This window comes from Ceratotherium simum, chromosome 23, assembly GCF_057802395.1.
Source record: "Ceratotherium simum simum isolate JZ-2026a chromosome 23, ASM5780239v1, whole genome shotgun sequence".
Classification (NCBI taxonomy): Eukaryota; Metazoa; Chordata; class Mammalia; order Perissodactyla; family Rhinocerotidae; genus Ceratotherium; species Ceratotherium simum.
Genome location: NC_141922.1, coordinates 18721439 through 18737242, shown reverse-complemented (window position 1 = coordinate 18737242; position 15804 = coordinate 18721439). Strand labels below are relative to the sequence as shown.

Below are 15804 nucleotides of genomic sequence, written 5' to 3'. Positions count from 1 at the left end.
GATAGAGGATAAAGTAGTGGTGTGATCAATGCTCAGTACACGTCGATTGAGCGCCTGCTGAGCAGGCCCTGTCCTCAGAGCTCTGGAAGACACAGCAACGACGCGGACAGGGTCCTTGCCCCAAATGAGCCTTGACCCACCAGGGAAAAGAGACACCTAGACTAATGGGATCTAATTGATCCCTGTGGAAAGTTCAAATTGTGTTCTTTGAGTGGAGAGGGAGCAAACCACCTGACAGAGAGAATCTGGACAGATTCTTCTGGCAGAAGGGATTTGAGCTAGACTTTGAAGATGGGCTCATCTGGCTTTCGATAGGAAGAGTTTGGAGAGAGGGCCATTCCAGACAGTGAGCCAGGCCTGGCCGCGGGTAAGGGCAGGGCAGGTTCGGAAACAATGAGCACACGTTAGGGTGGATCAGAAGCCCAGGCAGTGTCAGCAGGGCTTTGAAGATGATACTGAGGAATTTGGACGATATTTGGGGAGCACTAGGGAGCCAGGGAAGGGTTTAGAGGAGGGAGTGCCACAGTCTGGTTTTTAGGCAGATCACACGGGCAGCAGTTTGGACAAGGCCCTGGGAAAGCCCAGTGACAGAGTGTAGATTACTGGGAGGTCCTTGTAACAGTACAGGTGACACCAGAGGAAGGCCTGACCTGGGGCAATGGATGTAGGATGGAGGGGAGGACACAAATAGAAGGGACAGTACCTTCTGACGACTGCTCAAGCGGGATAACAGCCCAGATTGAGGACCCCCCCAACAGGGGCGTGGAGTGGGAGTAACCCCCCATCTCAGCATGTCCTCCACAGAAGCAACACCTATGCTCCCCGGCTCAGCTCTCCTGGAAAGTGACTGGCCTGAGACCAGTGCTTCTCAAACTGGAATTGTCTGGGGGGCTTTAGAAATTACAGATGCCTGGACCCCATCCCAGGGAGTCTGGCTTAATAGGTAGGGGGTGCGGCCTGAGCGTTGGGGTGTTTAAGAGCTTCCCTGCTGATGCCAGTGAGGAGCCAAGGTTGAGAGCCCCTGCCCTGGAGAAATGTCTTCTCTTCCATAGTCAGGCTGTCCAGCTGCTGTCAGTTTGTCATCAGCTATTAATTTGTGTGATTTCTTAATTATTGTCCTGCGCTAGATAGTAAACTCCATGAGAATGGGGATTGTATTAGTTTCCTATGGCTGCTGCAACTGAGCCTTCAAAAGGTCATTCTGCCGTTCCATCAATCCAGCTGCTTCAGGATCGTGGGGAACACGGGAAGACCAGAGAATTCCATGGCCCATTGCTGCACTTCATTTGCTGCTGTTCACTTTCAGGTGGTTTATGCATCCAGTCGTGGAGAACCGGTGTGTTCTCTTCCTCATTCAGCCGGTCCTAGGGACCTCCCTAAGAGACCAGAGGGCCGCACTCCCTGTGGAAGCTCTAGAGGAGAATCCAATTCCTTGCCCTTTCCAGCTTCTAGAGATGTGTTGCTTGCCTTCTTTGGCTCATGGCCCCTTCCTCCATCTTCAAAGCCCCCATCTCCTCTCTTGACTCTGCTTCCCTCTGCCTCTGTTGCATGGCCGCCTTCTCTTCTGCCTCACATCTCCCTCCACCTCCCTCATATAAAGACACTTATGATTGCATTTAGGGCCCACTCAGATAATCCAGGATGATCTCCTCACCTCAAGATCCTTAATTTAACCACATCTGTGAAATCCTTTTTGCCCTATAAGATAACATTCACAGGTTCCAGGGATGAGGACCCGGATTTCTTTTGGAGGGCCATGATTCAGCCTACCACAGGGATTACGTTAGTTTTGTTCCTTTGTAGCCTCACAACCTTGTGTAGCTCGTGGGACATAGAAACATAGGGAATGAAGGATGAATAGTGTAAACTCAATGCATTGGCTGATCAAAATCACATTGCATTAGGAGTCAAACTCAGAGGTGTTCAGAAGGAGAGCTGGAGGCAAGCTATGGAAGTGCCCAGCATAGAAGGATTTTACTAGGTACCTTCTAAAACGCACATCAATTCATTCCACACACCCACTGCTTCTCCCCCTCGCATTCAGTGGCCCTCCATTACCCTCAGGATAAAGTCCACCGAGGCTCCTGCTGGCCTCTCCCCGCTCCCCTCTCACCTCTCTCCTAACACCTCATACTGCCCCTAAGATGGCACTTAGCACTCTCGCATTATCATTGCTTCTGTAATTTTCTTTCTCTTCTACTAGACTTAAACTCCAAGAGGACAGTTCTAAGCCTAGCTTGCCCCTACCCTTTGTCTCCAGCCCCCAGGATAGAACCTGGCACTTAGTGGATACTCAAGTATCTGTTAAGTGAATAAAGGAACTTCAGACTAATGGGTTATTAAGAGCCAGACAGCGTGCTTTTGAGAAGATTGGCTTATCTGGGAAAACTGAGCTGTTCGTTCATTCCCCAATGCCTACACTAGAGGCCTGGCTGGCGAGTCGTCAAAAAATATTTGGCAAGGGAGGGATGCAAGGAGCCTGCTAGGGGCAGAAGGTTCAGGGAGAAGAGTGTGTGAGTTTTGGTAAGAGCCTTGGTATGTGTCTTGGGAGACCCTGAAAGCTCATCAGACAAGTTGGAATGGGATTCAGTGGAGACTAGGGAGCCACGCTGGTCATTACTGAAATAAGGGAGAGAGTAAAATCAGAGATTGGGCAAGATGTGCCTGGCAACAGGCACAAGGCAAATTGGAATGGGGGAGACCAGGGAAGGAAGGAAAATCATTCCATTTCAGTAATCCAGACAAGGTGTGATGATGGCTTGATCTAGTGTGGAATCATCTAGAATGTTACAAACAAATGACAGAGCTTGGATTCAGATTGAGGGAGAGAGAAACTCACAAGCTAAGGTACCACACCCTGGGCACACACATGAAGAATGGCAGAGGAGGGAGTATCCTAGATGACTTTGTGTTCGCCAGCCCGGGTGACAGAGAGCTTGGTGCCCCCACAGGCGTGGGAGAAGAAGTGAGGAAGCCAGGTGATCATCTTGGCTTGGGACAAGTTGGGTTTGCAATAAAGAAAGGACGTCCTATTATTACTGTTGTTGTTACTATTACTATTTTTATTCTCTTATAGGTTAACATACATTGACTACTTTCTATATGCTAAGTTGTACCATGCACTTTTCTTCGATTGATCATATTATTTGATTCTCACAACCATCTTGTGAGGAATAATTTCAGTTATTATCCCCATGATAGAGATGAGAAAACTGAGACATCCTTTTACCTCTGACGTGCTCTCTCCCTCAAACAAGATGCTGTTATAACATTTTTCCAACACCACTCATGTGACACTGAGCACACTAACATTTTTTTTATTTCTTCCCCTGTGAGCCTGCTGATATTTCATCATCCAATGCTTGTTGACCATTCTGGCCCATTCAGTCAGCCAAGAAGTAACCCCATTTCTCATTTGTGTGTAGGGTTTTGCTTCTCCATATCCATGGGCATATATTTCTTTATATTTTGACCAAGCTCCCATACCCAGGGTCATAGCACGTTGACACAGTAAGACTGTCAGCTGGAAATTCCTCTGGAAAAGGACAAAGCAATCACAAAGACAGACCCCTCGTGTGGAAAAAAATCCACTAAGTATTACTTTGTTTCCTGTTCTTCTATACCCATACCTCACTCTTTCTCACACTTATCTATAGAGTATAGCAATTGGCAGTGTAGATCTAACTATATAGGAAGCTATGGATGCCACGTGGTTGGTTATAATTGGTTGATGTGTATTCCACCAAAAAGAGAAACCACGGAGGCAAAAGAAGGATCCAGCTTGGGTGCCTACTTCAATTCAGCAGGCGGCTCGGTGCTCTGGCTGCTGTTTGTGCAACAGGAAGGTAACAGCAGAGAGCCAGTGTATGGAAGGTTCCGAGACGGATCACCGAAGAAAACCTCTTCTCAGCCTCAGTGGCCTCACGGGAAAAGAGAGGACGTAATATTTCCCGCTCTGCCTCCTCAGGATTAGGAGCTCCTACGGGATGATGTACGTAAAAATGTTTCGTGGACTGTAATGCACAATCAAGACCTGAGAGATGCTTATTACCGTCAGCATCATTACTGTTATTATTATTGGTGCGGAGGAGGCGGGGAGGACTGTTGGCAAAAAGGAACAAGCAGACTGGTGATTTTCTACCAAAGAACAGCAGTTTGCAAAATTGCTTAGAAAATGTGAGAGGAATTCTGAAAGAGTGAGCAACTCTTACAGATTCTTTTCCAAGCTGAAATTGTGAAAAATCATACTTCTCTAGAGGCCTTCCACAGTGGACTGACTTGATAAGAACTTTGCCCGCGTGGAGAAGGCGATCCCAAAAGGGACCTTCCCTTCCTGCTTTTGCTCTGCATCCCGCACGTGTCCGAGGTGGGGAGACTGGGAACACTGCCAGGCCCTGTGCCGGGAAGAGGGGGGTGGCCAGCACACCTGCACCCCAGTCCTTGGTCCATCCACCAAGACATCACCCCGGCAAGGTCAACCAGAACCTTCACCCTTTCAGCCCAAAGCTGGTCCTTGGTGTTGTCATGGGGGCCCTCCCTGGTCTGAGGGCTGTTCCAGGTCTGGTACAGCATGCCTGGCCAGTGCGCCGCCAGAGGCCACTTATCAAAAGCCCCCTGGCCCATGAACCTTCGCATGGGCCATGACGCTCTCTAAGCCTCAGTTTCCTCACTTGTAAAATGAGTGGGACTGGACAAGACCACATTCAGGTTTGTAGTCTGGGCCCATAATTGTCCAGGAATACTGGCTTTCACGCGGCCTAACCGAAGCTGCGTCAGGGCACAGCCGTGCAAGGGGCTCTGTGCCTGCACCCCCAGGAGCCAAGGATATTTATTCAGGAGTGGTGCATTATTGGCTGCGTGGGAGGAGCCAAAGTTTGTGCCTGGGGCCCATGCTTCTCGCCATTAGCCTTGGGCCCAGAGAGGAATGGACCACAGTTTAGTGACCTACCACAGGACATTAATCCCTTATATGACCTTTAAACACAGGAAGGAAGGAAGGAAGGGGGAGAGGGATGGGGAAGGGAATGGGAAAAGGAAGGGAGAGAGAGAGGCAGAGGAAGGGAGGGAGAAGGGGAAAAGGCAAGTAGGCCCCTGTGCACCCATCATCTCATTTGATCCTCCCCACAGCCCTGGGGAATGAGAAGGAAAATATTTATTAGACCACCTTAAAGACAGTTTAGCTCTAACAGGCTTAAGGTAAGGTCCTTCATGTCCCAGAGCAGGTGTTCTAGACATGGGGGTACCCAGACATTACTCGCTACCTCATGGGAGTCTTCAAGCAGCTCGTCGGCACCACCTGGGAAACTTGAAAACATACTAGTACGGGTCCCCGCCCCAAGATTCTGATGTAATCTACTGGGGTTGTAGTCTGAGCACCAGGATACTGAAGCAGATGTGATTTACAAGTTTAAAACGTCTTTCTGGAGGGTTAATGAACTGAAGGAGAGGGGGCACGAATGGGAAGCTGAGAGACCAGGCAGGAGACAGGAGGTGATCGCAGGGGCCCAGGTGAGAGATGGCAGCGACTTGGATCCAGTGGTCGCAGTGGGAGAGGAGAGAAGTCGGTGAATCACCTGGTTCGGAGGCAGAGTGACAGGCCATCCTGGTGGTGTGTGTGCACACTCATGGATGTCTCTAAAGACGACTATTGTAGAATGTGGGACAGACGTAATCATCCTAACTGTGGCAGTTTTATGGAAACGGAAGACCACAGATCCTGGTGTTGTGAATCACAGCCCAACAGGGCTGGGGGTTCCAGCTCGTTGCTCATTCCCAAGAGACGGCAGCCCAGCTTCTCCAGGGCTGGTGGGAGCTGGGCCTCCAGCTTCTGCCTAGAAGCAGGGAGGAGCTCACTAGAGAGGTGGTGTGGAGTGACGGGAAGGTCACAGCCTGCAAACCTAGCCCAGCTTGCCCACTGCATTAGTGTCCTGTGGCTGCTGTAACAAATTACCACCAACTTATTGGCTCAGAACAACACCGATTTATTCTCTTAGAGTTCTGGAGGTCAGAGGTTGAAAATCAGATTCACCAAGCTAAAGTCAAGGTGTTGGCAGGGCCGGTTTCTCTTGGAGGCTTTCGGAGAGTGTCCATCTCCTTGACTTTTTCAGCTTCTAGTGGCCGCCTATATTCCTTGGCTTGTCGCACCTTCTTCCATCTTGGAAGCGCATCACTCCAATCTCTGCTTCCAGTGTCACATTGCCTTCTCCTCATCTGCAGTCAAACCTCCCTCTGCCTCTCCCTTCTAAGGACACTTGTGATTATATTTAGGGCCCACCTGAATAATCTCTCCATCTCAAGATTCTTACCTTAATCACACCATCAAAGTCTCTTTTGCCATATAAGGTCACATTCACAGGTTCCAGGGATTAGGACCTAGATATCTTTGGGGGCCATTATTCAGCCTACTACACCCTGAGTCCTGTACAGAGATGCAGACATAGAGCCTCTAGATGCGGTTTAAATCTCTGTGATTTTTGTCCGGGATTTAACTGGCGTGGATGAATGGCACTGTGGAGGACTTTCTCTCAGAGAACATGAGTAAACCTTCAGCCTTTATCCAAGGCTTTGAGATGAAGGGAAGTCTCTTCGAGGTAGAGATGAAAGGGGTTCAAGAGAAAGCTGTGGGTTTGGGCATGCAAAGGATGAGCTGGAGGGCTGGAGGGAGGGGTGGAGGATAGAATGGAGAGAGGGATCTGACAGACAGAATCTAAGCAACTGCTGAAAAGCCCTGTCTCGCCCTGATCCGTGCCGGGGGAACAGAGAAATCTCGCTTCTCTCCCGGCTCTGGGAAGATGGAGTATGCACAGATCACCCACAAGGAGGAAAATGAAAAGGTTACACGGGGAATTGTCGATATGATAAATCCCCATAGTCTCTCAGGCTTCTAAATGTTTTGATAGCAGAATTTGATGGATTGTAAATCAGAGTAGGCCCATCTTAAACATTTGATAGTGCCTTATTTATTTATGTATGTGACACGTAAAACCAGAATTGATTCCTTGTTCTTTCTGTCTCAGCAAGATTTTTTCTTTTCTGCTTTCAGAAACACATCACTCTTCTCCCAGCCCTGGTTTTCCATGTTTGTGGGTGTGTGGGTGTTATGATTCTTTCTACCCAGAAAGAGGGTGTTTTGCCTTGGAGAAGATGATGGCACCAGGAATTAACTGCGAAAATAATGAAGCCACTTTGCTTCAAAATATGTCTTAGTCTTGTTGCTTTTTTTTTACAAGATTATTACTCAGAGAAAGAAGAGGAGTGAAGATGTTACAATGTGATAGATTTCTGATTTGAAACCCAGGCAGACACACACAAATACAATTTACTGATCATCCTGGCTTGGGTCTGGTGTTGTGGGCTCCCTCGAGCCCCTGCAGGGGATCAAATTAACCTCTCCTTTCTCATCCTCTTTCTACAATACTAATTTCTGCTTTATGATACATCACAGTGGAGTTGTTCTTGCTTCATCGTCGATGTTGCTACCATTTATTGAGCAGGTTTGTTTGCAGGTCCCTGGTGTTATGATGGGGTCTTTACAAGCCTTGTGTCATTTGTGGCATCCAACCATCCTATGAGGTAGGCATTAGCTCCAGATTTATAGATAAAGAAACCACATCTAGGAGACAGGAAGTATCTTGCCAAAGTTATACAACTGATAAGTGCTGGCTGGAGCCCCAATTCAAACCCAGGTCTATTCTAATTCCAAAGCTTCTGGACTTACCCACTCTGCTTAAGTGCCTTCTCAAGGACCAGTTCAGCTCAAAACATCTTGATCCCACCATGACATTGAGGATAGACAGCCACTCAGCAGAACCCATCACCCCAACACAACCACCTCTAGGAGAAACTTCACCCGCCTGCCACAGGCAGATAGGCCACTAAAGTCTTGTAATGATGGTGAAGGGTGAGCTTCTGGGTCCTCTCGCCACACTTGCATTCTGTCCCTTCCCAAATCTCATGGTTGGCTTTGCCTAATGGACAGGCTCAGGTCACCTCTAAGAGCCTTCCACTTCCAATGCCCTGTGGACCTTCTTGATTCTGGTTTTCCTCCATTGGCTTCTCTCATTAAATAGAGTATGGCATTTGGGTGCAAAGTCTTTATTTATAAGCTAACAAGACAATACACTTTGAGTACTTCAAAAAACTATGCTTTAGTTTTGTTTCTTAATCCACTTGTAAAAACTATTTTGGGGCATTAAAATTTCTTCTAATATTTTATCTAGGCTCACAGATGACTTTTACCCTCTTTTCTGGAGCTGTTTGGCGCTCTCGACTCCTCTCATGTTCATCTATTCCTGAGTTGTCCTAACTAAGTAGGGAAAAGAAGAACTTTTTTCCGTTATAAAACCATTGAAGAGTTTTGTTTTCATGTTGGCAAGTGAAAAATTGTACTCTTCAATGAAGCTTTTTAAGACCTTTCCAAAAAGTATCTTTGGGGAGAAGAGGATTTTTAAATAATAACTGAATAATTTGAAAATTACTTTGCAGGGAACACAGAATGGTCACCAGTGAGTCTCCTCTGTTTCCATTGGTATGCATATTCTCGTGTCCAGGCTGTTCTTTCTTGATGTGTAGATCTCAGCTTAGATTTCCTCTCCTCAGAGAGGCTCTCCCTGATCATCTCACTGAAAGGAGCTCTTCAGTCACCATCACGTTTTTTAAAACTCTCTGTAGAGCACTTGCCACAACCTATAAGTTCTTTGTTTTCTATTTATTTTCTGTCTCCCCCTTCTAGATCATAGGCACCTTGAGAACAGGAATCTTCTGTCTTACTCCCTGAGTACCTACAACAGTGTCTGGCACATGCAGGCACTCAAGAGTGAATCAGTGAATCAGTGAACAAACTAACTAACTAATGAATGAAGATCTGAGCTGTGGTCTCTTTTCCAAAGCCCATGTTTCTGTTTCTAAAAAACAGGTCTTCTGCTGTATATCCCTTTTAAAATACCAGAAGTGTTTAAGGGCAGGAGTGGGGTGTGGAGATAGAATTGGGTGGCAAAAAGCACCTCTCACAGCCAGCTCCCAATACTAGGTTTTAAAGACAAAAATGATGTGGTCAGATTTGTGTTTAGAAACACAATGTTCAGTTATGGCATCAGTTGTGAGGTGTGTAGCAGCAAGAAATCTGTTTCTAACAATAAAGTATTGCAGTCTGAATGACTGACTTTTCTGGATTAGCAAGGACTCAAGGTTATCCCTGTAAGCACATCAGTCCTGCTCACATCCTGCGATTCTTTCTTAAGGGAGAGGCAAGGGTGTGGAATAATAGCCAACACAACAAGAATGGCAGGTAACCCTGAGAGAATGTTGCAAATGGGCGTGTCACGTGGCATGTCTATCATGGCAGGAAAAGGCTGAGAATTGCTCTTTTAGAAAGAAATGGTGACAGTGAGGATGTTGGCCTGAAACTGTCGGGATGTTTTCAGTTACAGGTGACAGAAAAGCCCATCAAAACGGCTTAGAAAAGTGACGTAATGGAAAAGTCCATGAGCATATGGGATTCAGGCACAGCAGCATTCAGTGGGATGCTATCCGGACTTGCTCTCTGCATCTTCAGCTCAGCTCTCAGGCGTGTTCCCCGTCATGTGGCAAGATCACCACTAGCACTTCTGCACTGACATCCAGTGCCTGCAGCAACTCCACCAGAAAAGGAGCACCTTTTCCTCCCAGTGGTTCCAGCAAAAGCCCCAGAATGGAACCCCACTGGTTCTGACTGCTTCACTTGGGTCCTGAGCCCATTCCTTAATCACTCGCTGTTGTCGGGGGACGTGATGTTCTGGGTGGTTAGGACCAAGTCACGTGCCCACTGCTGGAGGACCCACATGGGCCAAGAGTGGGTGGGGGTCTTTCAGTAGAAAGGACAGGACTGTCATTGCCAGAGGAGGAAGGGAAGGATGCTGATGAACAGGTGACCCCCAGAGGCCAGGCCAAGATGTAGGGAGTTACTGCAGCTGCGGGGAGAGGCCATGCGGAGGACTCGGCCTAGAGCAGAGGCGTGAAGAATTAGGAGACATGATGGAAGCAGAGTCGAGAGGATCTAGTGCATAATAAACTGTGCGGTGGGAGAGAAGAGAGGAGCATGAGGAATCTGGGTTTCCAGCCTGAATGGTGGAGTAGACTGCGGTGCTTTTATCTGGAATAAAGAAACATAGAAAGATTGGGTTTAGGTGATAAGCTTGGTTCTAGATGTGTTGAATTTAGGTGCCTATGAGACTCCCAGTGATGACCATAAATGCACAGAGTACACACTTGGAAGAGACTCTAAGGCCATCCAGCCCAGCCTCTGCCGAGTTTCCCCTCCAGAGGGACCTTCCAGGTGGGGGTAACTGAGTAGAGTCTGTGCTCCAATTGAATGCAAATGAATCGTCCATTTTTTATTCATATATTATTTTCCTTGGTTTTCATGGATCATCTTGGCCTTGTTTAAAAAAACAAATCAGGTTTCAGTGGAGAGTGGCCACTCCAGCCTTTGTCCAGTTCCAAGTCCATCTAGCCCATCCTTGCTGTCAGCCAGCAGTCAGAATGGCAGGTCTGGGGCTCTGCAGAGCAGAGTCAGGGCTACAAAAGCTGGTAGATTTCTATCTGCAAGGATGAGTTTAATGCTTTGGGATGGATGAGATCACCAGGGCTAATGGAGGGCAGAGGGATGAGAAAGAGCCAAGGGCACGGAGATGCACCTGTGAGAGCAGAAAATGAAAGAGGAAGCAAAGGAGGAACTGCCAGGAGGAGACCAGGAGCAGGGCCCGGGGAGCCAAGGGGAGGCGACTGAGGAAGGCAGCTTGCCCCACGGAGATGGAGAGGGGGGATATATTTGTCAGTTTAAGAGAGAAGTGCCAACAGAGCAGGGAGGACACAATACGCAGAGGTGAGGGGTGAACACTGCAATACTAGATGGGTTGAGCAGCAGTAATCTCACACTTCCTTTGAGATGTTTGATGGTTACACAGTTTTATCAACAAGTACCGTGTGTTGCAAGCTCAGAGCTCATCATGTATGAGGCCCAAAGCCAAACACTGTGCTCAGATATCTCACTGGACCCTCTCAGCAACCCTGTGACATGGGTAACGTTTTCCTCTCCATATTACGAATGGAAAGGCTGAGGCTTCAGCAGATTGATGTAACTTGTCCAGGCTCACACACTGGTGAGTGGTGGGGCCAGACCTAGAAGGAAGTCTCTTTCACTGGGGAGTCTGAGCTCCTCACCTCTGCCATGGAAAGCAAGAGTTGGTATGATAACGTGTAGACGATGGCGGAATCCAGCAGTTTGGGGAAATTTGGTGTTGCTTTTTTTATTTACTGAGGCAACATTGGTTTATAACATTCTATAAATTTCAGGTGTGCATCATTATATTTTGACTTCTTTATAGACTACATCGTGTTCACCACCAAAAGTCTAGTTTCCATCCGTCACCATACACATGTGCCCCTGTACCCCTTTCACCCTCCTCCCACCCCCTTCCTGTCTGGTAACCACCAATCTATTCTTCATATCTATGTGTTTGTATGTTTATCTTCCACATATGAGTGAAGTATTATGGTAATTGTCTTTCTGCATCAACTTATTTCCCTTAGCATAATACCCTCAAGGTCCATCCATGTTGTCGAAAATGGCAAGATTTTGTCTTATGGCTGAGTAGTATTCCGTTGTGTATATATACCATATCTTCATCCATTCTTCAGTTGATGGGCACTTACGTTGTTTCCAAGTCTTGGCTATTGTGAATAACGTTGCAATGAACACAGGGGTGCATATATCTTTTCTAATTAGTGTTTTCATGTTCTTTGGATAAATACCCAGAAGTGGAATAGCTGGATCATATGGTATTTCTGTTTTTAATTTTTTGAGGAATCTCCATACTGTTTTCCATAGCGGCTGCATGACAGTATTGCTTTTCACATTTCTTTTGCTTCATTTACTTTTTTAGGGAAATGGCAACCTAGGATGTGTGTAACCTAAAGGGAGGGGGATCCAGTGGAGGGAGATAACAGTTGAGAGAGCCAATGAGTGCTGGGCTGGAGGCCAGATGGAGAGAAAAGGAGATGAGTGTAGAGATGGGGAAGAAGGTGGCCTTTGTCTTCTGACCTTGATCTTCTCAGCAAGATACAAGGCAAAGCCTTCTGCTAAAACAGAGAGGCCAAGTTGGGTGAATTAAAAATATTGGCACAGTTGCTATAGAAATTTCTATGGGCGTGAACAAAAGATGAGTAAAAAGATCTCGGAGCAGCATGACTCAGATGAGATGAGCTGGTGTAAATGCACCTTATACACCTTATACTTAGGGGTGGGCAGCTGAGGGGGGCTGTGGAGGAAAAGGTCGGGATGATTGGAGAGTAGACTGAGGGGGCAGAACAGTACCTCTGAGCCTCCCTTCACCAAGTCCCTCATCACTAGTACTAGCTCACTAATTAAAGTCACCCTTTTAGGGAACCAGAAGGTGCCAGCATTAATCCAATCCTGCAGCTGGAGATTCACCCCATTTTACAGTTGCAGGAACTGAGGCCGACCATGGTGAATGGGCGTGCTGCATCTGGTGCTTTCCAGGTTGCATGTGGGTTTGGGGCCTGTGAGATGGGCGTCCTGGCTGTGGCCAGAGAAGGATGGACTCCTCTGTTAGTAAGTGGCAGAGCCAGGATTCACACCAGGGAGGCCTGGCTCTAGCCTGTGCCCCCTTCTACCCACCAGGTGGGCACTACTAGTGAGTACGAGGGAGAGCAAGGCAGCTGGAGGCCAAGCCTCACCTAGTGAAGCGCTAGAAGAGCCTGAGCTTTGGAATGCTTTGTTTCTGAGTAAGTGAGTCAGTTCTGGGCTCCGGGCTCACGGGCCCAGAACAGGTCTGCCTTCTCAGGCGTAGCTGCCTTTCTCTGGCCCTGAGTACTAACCACCCTGTCTCATATCGCCATTCCTACCACACTGCTAGCAGGTCACCAGCCTCCTTTCAGAGCCCTGTGTCACCTAAATGCGTGGTAACACTAATGTGGTGGGCCGCATGGAGCAGCCACAAACTTCATTTCATCCACTGAAACTTTTTTGGCTAGAGGAGACCACGTAAGCCTTCTCCTACCTAATAAGAGAGCGTCTTGAAGCAACAAGTTGAAAAAGACATTAGAATTCAATTAAAATCTTACTCCTTTGAACACTCCCAAAGGGAGAAAGCCACTCAGAATTTGTGAGAAATCTAATTTATAGACTAAGTGTCAGGAAATGGAATTGTTCACAATTAACAACTGTGTGTTACAGGCTCCAAGCCGTGGGTGCAGAGCCTGGATCATCTGGGCTCCACCTTCCTCAGCAAGCCCTTTAACCTCTCTGAGCCTCAGTTTCCTCATCTGTGAAATGGAGATCACAGCCATCTGTTGGTGCTGTGGGAATAATAAAGATTGTGCATGAAATGGCGTCTCGTTCCTGCATTGGCCTGCCTATGCTTAATCAGATCAGCAAACCTCTTCTTTTCTTTATAAAAAAAATTGTCTGTCTGAGCAGTAAAAGTGAAGCCCAAACACAGGTAACAGGAAATAGCTTCTAAAAGCTCACCTCCCCCAGACACCAACTCCGCTGCTAAGGACCCCATTGGTTCTAAAGGTGTCTTATGCTACGTTAGTGAGCACCCAGCATTCTGTGTTCTGTTCTCCTCCGGCATTGTTGTCTTGTACACTTCTTGCTTGTTTCTGCATCGTCCTCTGAATTGTCACTCCCCTTGGGAGCACACTCTTCCCCTCTAGTCCAGCACAGAATGCAGCGAGGAACATCTCCCATCTTCATGGCAGAGCTGGCCTCGGCCCAACCGCTTCTGAATCAGGAGAGCCCAAGTGACGTCTCCTTGCCGAGGCCACCAAACCTGGCTGCACATCAGTCGTGGTGCTTATTCGAAATACAGATTCCCGGGCCTGCTCCTGGATGTTTGGGTTTAATAAGTCTGGGCTGGGGCTCGGGAATGGACATTTTTACAAAGTACCCCAGGTGGTGTCTGAGGGTTTGGGAGCCACAGTGTAGGCCCACTCCCAAAATTCGAGTTTAGATTTAAAGTAGGCTGGGGGGAAATCAGTAAAACTCAGGAAGTAACTCAGGGTCACCAGTGGCGTTTCAAAAGCAATTCCTATTTAACAGATGAGAAAATGGAGGCAAGGATGAGACAGATGAGAGAGCTGGGTAGCCGGGAGCTTCGAGCAAAACCCAGGACCTCTGTGTGCAATTCCTTTCTCCACCCCACCCCTCAACTTTCACCCCGACAACATACCCACCCATCAGAATTCCTCCTTCTGGGGTGGTGTGTGTGTGTGTGTGTGTGTGTGTGTGTGTGTGTGAAATGTTTGGGCTTTAAAACATAAAGGAACACTCTTACAGACACACACACGTGCACACACACACACACAAAAGATCTACCCTTGGTGAACTGAGGCGGAATCTGTTAACAGCTCTGTCAGAAGACCCAGCAAAGCTAAAAGCATCCTTTGTGGCTTTGATGTCTGGACAAGATGCTTCCTTTGAAAGCTCAGAGACAGCCTTATTATTTCCTCTGACAGCCCCAGTGAAAAGCTCTGAAACGAGAAGCGGCGTCCCCACCAAAGCCCAGAGGTGCGATTCCTTGAGAGCCGCACGTGTGCCCCCTAGGGAGGCGTGACGCCCGCCTGGGAGGCCCGAGGGGCTCGGGCTCCTTGGCTGGCCCCAACTTCTGACCCTCCTCTGGCTGGAGACCCCGCCACAGGGGGCCTCTGCGGTGCGGCTCCTCATCTCTCCCAGATGCCTCCTTAGGGAGCTCAAGACCGGACATTTCCCTCGTCTGAGAGCTCGACTGCGTGTCAGTCGCCTCGAGAAGAGTTTCCAGGGGCTGCTCTGCCAGTTTGACCATTTTCCTTCCCCCACAGGCCACTTGTAGGGAAAGGTCGGGAAATGCTGCCGCCCTCTCTCTGGAAGTGAGGGTGGGAGGAGGGAGACCCCGGGATGCCAGTGGGGGAGTGCTTACCTGAGGCTTATAGAGCCCTGCTGCTCCAAGTGTGGTCCACCTTTGCAGCGACATTCTCACCTGGGAGCTTGTTAGAAATGCAGAATCTCAGTCCCACCCCACTTACTGAATTAGAATCTGTATTTTAACAAAATCCCTAGGCGATTTGTCTGCACAGGAAGCCTATATCCCAGCTCTGCTGCTCCAGGCTGTGTGACTTTGGCCAAGCTCCTTAACCTCTCTGAGCTTCAGTGTCTACATAGCGTTTTTGAGAAGTGAAACACTTGGCACTTGGCATATACTAAGCCTTTGGTGAATGTTAGCTGTCGTTGTTATTGGGAAAATGATTAAGGGGGGATCAGTTTACCACATTTAAACCCAAATCATCTAGCCATTCCTTAGAGGGGAAGGAAGTCCAAACTGAATGAGAGAAACTTCCAGATGAAACGTGAAGAGCCCTCAGCATCTACTTAAAGAACAAATGTAAGGCTGGAGAGAGGAGTGTCTCTGAGTAGCCTGGGCCCTGACTGTTTAATTTGGGGTTAGTTAAGATTGTTGTTCCTCTGCTTGGTTTGGGGGTTCTTACCTTCATTGATGTGCCTTCTCTTTCTGCAATCTGCACCCCCTAAACTTATCTCCAAGACCCTGCTGCATCCATGACCTTGCCTGAAAGGCTTTGATGCTCTATTGCCAGCAAAATGAAATCCAACTCCTTAGCATGGCATTCAAGGCCCTTCACAGTCTAGCCCCAACCCCTTGTCAGCCGCATCCCAGCTTCCACCCTCACGCCCTGCCCTTTGACCTCAGTCCTTGTGATCCCTCAGATGTTTCTATGCTCCTGCTGCCTCCTCTGCCTGGGAATCCTGTG

At 48.1% G+C, this 15804-nt stretch overlaps 1 protein-coding gene across 2 annotated transcripts in view; it reads left to right on the top strand.

Annotated features, from left to right (window-relative positions):
* ZHX2 (zinc fingers and homeoboxes 2) overlaps positions 1–15804 on the top strand; it is a 153355-nt gene that overhangs the window by 116106 nt on the left and 21445 nt on the right. The window contains exon 1 of one of the 2 annotated variants that reach the window (XM_087447491.1): positions 3750–3991. The exons of the other annotated variant lie outside the window; for it this stretch is intronic. The gene's annotated coding sequence lies outside the window, so the exon portion shown is untranslated. Of the gene's footprint in view, positions 1–3749; positions 3992–15804 lie in introns of those variants that run through there. 2 annotated transcript variants of the gene reach the window in all.